This window comes from Quercus lobata, chromosome 5, assembly GCF_001633185.2.
Source record: "Quercus lobata isolate SW786 chromosome 5, ValleyOak3.0 Primary Assembly, whole genome shotgun sequence".
Lineage (NCBI taxonomy): Eukaryota > Viridiplantae > Streptophyta > Magnoliopsida > Fagales > Fagaceae > Quercus > Quercus lobata.
Window position 1 is genome coordinate 45,574,825 of NC_044908.1, and position 5,385 is coordinate 45,580,209.

A 5,385-nucleotide genomic window follows, 5' to 3' on the forward strand; every position below is an offset into this window, starting at 1 on the left:
ACGTGTGAAGAACACATTAGAACAATTAAGAACATTCAAACATATTCAAGGAAATTATCATGCTTTAATCTTAAATTCTCATTATGGCAACATTACAAACAGTTAGGAAATGAGATTATACCTTCATGCAAGATTCATATGATGGAGGAGAGGACTCTTGATAGAGGTCTTATGAGTGGAGGAAAAGAAAAGTTGGGAGAGGGAGGGTGAGTCTCACTCAATACCTTGAGTCTTAGGAAGACCAAGATATGATAAGACTACTCAACTTCCTAGAACTCAAAAGAGGAGAAGAAAGGGGGGATTTTTTTTTTGTGTCTTGGAATGAAGGAGAGAGGGAGTTTATATAGTAGTGGTGGAGGAAATATGAATAGAAGACTATTTAATGAGGGTTGATAAGGAATCATGAACCTAGATCTCATTTTAGCTTTTGGGGAAATCTGGTGCATTAAAAGGTGGAGATTGATGAGAGTGAAGAGCAAGCAAAGTTCGGTTTTCCCGTAACTGTTGTAACAGCTTGTAGATCAAAATTTGAAAAATCATATCTGCCTCAATTCTGATCAGAATTGTCTCATTCTTGTACTCAAATTGAAGCCCAAGATGTCTATTTTTTGGGAAAATTAATCTCATTCACAGATTCAAAATATTCTAAAAGATATCGATAAAATGGTGAGCAGAGGTCATTTGTTAGAAAATGGTTTCAACACAATTAACATTAATAGGTCCCCAAATTAGCTCTCAATTAACACTAAATGGCTCCAATCACTCCCATTTCAGACTTAATTAGTTCTAAATTTACTCTAATTAAAACATAATTGCACAAATTACTCATTGAATAATTAATGTTTTACTATCTAGTTAATTAGGTGTGTGTAACCCTACCATAAAATATAGTCCTAACCAATCAAATTATGACACATCATCGATTTCACATTGATTATACTTATAACCAATTGAAATCAATTGTTCATAATCACATATAGTCGGACTCAATTTGTGATACTGCATCTCAGCCATTAAAACTTGATTTGATGATAACTTTCAATCTAATGGTCCGATTAGGGCTCATGATCAGTCGATTTGATCGTTACAACATCAAAATAATTTTAGTGGAATGAGATTAAGGATCTAATGACCAGAATCAAGATGCATATTTCCATTGTGAAGTTACCCTTTTACCCTCCATGTGAGGTTAAATACGGGTTGCAAAACAGGGTGTCAACAGAATGCCTCTCATTGGCAGAGCTTGAAAAGCGAATGCCAATGTATGAAAGAGACACCTAACTTTGCAATCAGTATTTAACCGTGGTGAATGTATGATGCATGTAAATAAAAATGTAGACGGTCATGTTATGGATCAAAATGTGGACCAAATCTCGAGGGAGATTGCCTACGTACCTCTTAGTGGGAGGATTAGGTCTAAACGTAGTTCATGCATGCAGCCCCCTTTTTTTTTTTTTTGGAAAAGAAGAAAAATAAAATAATTTGAGTACAAGACATGCTTACCAGTGGTCTGATGGATTGATTTTGGACGTGCTTCCCAGAGGTCCGTTGAAATTGAATTTGGACGTGCTTCCTAGAGGTCCGATGGATTGAAGTTTGGACGTGCTTCCCAGAGGTCCGATGGTTTGAAGTTTAGACGTGCTTCCCAGAGGTCCATTGAAATTGAATTTTGAACGTGCTTCCCAGAGGTCCGATGGATTGAAGTTTGGAGGTGCTTCCCAAAGGCCCAATGATTTGAATTTTGGAGGTGCTTCCCTGAGGTCCAATGGAATTGAAATTTGGACGTGCTTCCTAGAGGTCCGATGTATTGACGTTTGGACGTGCTTCCCAGACGTCCGATGGTTTGAAGTTTGGACATGCTTCCCAGAGGTCCATTGAAATTGAATTTTGGACGTGCTTCCCAGAGGTCCGATGGATTGAAGTTTGGACGTGCTTCCCAGAGGTCCAATGATTTGAATTTTGGACTTGCTTCCCAAAGGTCCGATGGAATTGAAATTTGGACGTGCTTCCCAGAGGTCCGATGGATTGAAATTTGGACGTGCTTCCTAGAGGTCCAAGGATTTGAATTTTGGATGTGCTTTCCAGAGGTCTGATGGATTGAATCTTGGACGTGCTTCCCAGAGGTCCAAGGATTTGAATTTTGGGCATGCTTCCCAGAGGTCCGATGGATTGAAGTTTAGACATGCTTCCTAGAGGTCCGATGGATTGAAGTTTTGGACGTGCTTCCCAGAGGTCTGATGGATTGAAATTTAGACGTGCTTCCCAGAGGTCCAAAGATTTGAATTTTGGACGTGCTTCCCAGAGGTCCAAGGATTTGAATTTTGGATGTGCTTCCCAGAGGTCCAATGGATTGAAGTTTGGATGTGCTTCCTAGAGGTCCGATGGATTGAAGTTTTGGACGTGCTTCCCAGAGGTCCATTGAAATTGAATTTTGGACATGCTTCCCAGAGGTCCGATGGAATTGAAAGGTATTATTCATATTGATGTGTGTGTGCCTTTTACCTTAATACCTACAAAATAAATGCTTTCAATTAGTAACAGAGATATTCATTGAAAAGATTTTGGCATACCTGGCAAATGGCCCTAGTTTGGGACATATTCCATGCTTCGATGAATGCTGAAGGTGGATAATTAACTTGATGTTGCACCACTGGAGAATATGGAAGAGGATGATAGCTTTCTGTTCCTGAAGAAGAATTTAATGAAGATTTTTTTTTTTTTTTTTTTTGAATTTGGAAAACTTGAATTGTTTTTATTTATTTATTTATTTATTTATTTATTTTTGTTTGAAAGCAACCTAAGAAGTATGAGCCCAATGCCCCTAGTCCCAAGGCCCTTTTTGAAAATTTTTTTTTTTTGAAAGATTAGAAAGAATTGATTTTTTTTTTTTTTTTTTGAAAATTTTACCTTTTGTCTTTTTTCTTTGAAAAATTTGGAAATCTTGAATTTTTTCAAGGAATTGAAAATTTTGATTGATGATTTTTTTTGAAAGCAACCTAGGAAGTACAAGCCCAATGCCCCTAGTCCAAAGGTCTTTTTTGAAAATTTCCTTCTTTTTTTTTTTTTTTTTTTTTTTTTTTTTTTTTTGGAACAAAAGGTGATCCTTTAAACAACCATTTTGGTAAATCAAAGTGTTTAAGAATCAAATGAATCTCTTTGATTAGGAAGGATCAAGATCATTAAACTCATGTAATCAAATTTGCTTCATCCTTTTGAACATTGTCAGATTAAGTCTCCAAAGGCAATCAAGAAATGAAATGTGATAATATTTATGAATTACATTGTTAGGTGCAAACAAGGAGAGTGCTCCAAGTTTGGAAGTTCTTTTGAGTCATTTTGAGGATTTGAGAATTTGAGAAATTTTTTCTTTGACATGTCATCTTGTGGGGTTTGACAATTTTAAGCATTTTTCCTTTTTAATTCAAGAGAAAAACATTATTAGAGTTTAAGATGTGTCTACAATTAGCAAGACTTCAAGGAGGTCTTATTCATGGGTTGTAATGTAGGCTGGGTTTAGGTTATGAAATGAATGATATAAAAAGGCTCGAAATTCCCTATGATGTTCCCCCAAGTATGCATTACTCAAAAATCAAGTATTAGAGGAGTTTTCTCATTTCTTTGTTGCCATCTTCACTAATATTTATTGGTCACTTGTATCAACAATCATTTTTATGCTCATTCCTCTTGAATCATACCTCTAGACTTTCATCTTGGAAAATTGTTCTCTTTTTAGGTTGCATCTTCAAGTTTCCAACTTGGTAGGATTTTCCAATTTTTTTCTTTTCTTCTTCTTCTTTTCTTTAGCCCTAACTTTTGCCTAAACTGCCCTTTTGGGTTTTCAGCCTAGCGGGCTTTTTTTTTTTTTTTTTTTTTTTTTTTTTTTTGGCCCTAGCTTTTGCCTAGACTGCCCTTTTGGGTTTTTAGCCTAGCGGGCATTTTTTTTTTTTTTTTTTTTTTTTTCGTCTTTCATCTCTTGATTGATAGAAATTTTGGGAACCTTTTGCCCTCCTTGAATTTCTCAGCTTAATGATTTTTGGTCATTTTGATGCACTCTCTAGACTTCTATCTTGCCTCAATGCACTTGCACCTTTCTATGCTTGATGAATCTTTTCCTTTTTTGATAAACTCTCTTCTAGATGAATCTTGTATTCCTCTTGGCATGATGAATTTTAGGCTCTTCAACTTTACGGGCACTTGTTTTTTTTTTTTTCACATTAATGGAATTTCATTTCTCTTTCCTTGATTGTGTGAAACCTCATTTTTCTTTGATGATCTCTTGTCTTTAGCCTATGAATTCTCCACTTGTCTTCCATGTCTTCTAGGAGAGATTTATCAATTAGCTTCAATGCTACAAGGTTGACTCCTCCTCAACATGAGATTAAAGCATGCATACTTTGAATTTTTCCCACCCTAGGTTTAGATTTTATTGGGTTCATGTGAAAAAGAGGCTAAGTGTTTAAAGGCTCAAATGGGCTAGCAATGGATAATGAACATTCTCGGTAATAGGAAATAATTTGGTTTAACCAAAGATGGCCTCCTATTCCTAGTAATGCTTGCTTGTAGGTACAGTGACTCTAGCTCTTTTAATAAATTCATCTTTAGAAAAAGAACAAATGCTTTAATGTTGTGAAACAAAAGACTTTTGAAAATTGGATCAAGTGCATGGATTTTTGGGATTTTCCAATGGATGGATTCTTTTTGATTGCCTTTTAAGACCATTTCTTCTTATATTCTAAGTCAAGTAGCAAAAGTCTTTACATGGATCCAATGAAATTAATCATTCCTTGGTACAAGTTGATTGCTTAAGTCTTTAAACATCAAGATTTAGAAAATGTTTTGTCCAAGGGATCCTCATGTACCATTTTGAAAATGAGACTTTTTTTCTTTTTTCTTTTTTAATCTTGAAAGAAAAAATTGGGTCTTTTTGAAAAAGTCACTAGGAAGTTCAACGGTCCTAGTTCAAAGATTTTTTTTTTTTAATGACTTAAGGGCTCAATGCCCCTAGTCCAAAGACATTTTTCATTTGAAAAATTATCTTTTTTTTGGGAAAGATTTGGAAATCTTGAATTTTTTTTTTTTGAATTTTTTTGTTTTTTGTTTTTTGTTTTTAAATATATATACACAAACAAAGCTCATTAATGCTACATGAAATTTTTGAATTCAAAAAAAACATAGAAACATGGAATAAACAAACAAACTTTAAGCTTAACCATGATGTTGCAAACCAAATGTGGAGTGAGACAAAGTTAGGCCACTTGCTTCTTCTTGGTCCATTTAGGATGCTTGAGGCTTGGTGTGCTTGAACCTTGATTATGATGAAATGGCTTAGACTTGCACTTGGAAGGCTTGAACCATATGATTATTTGGTATTTGCTTGAAATGGCT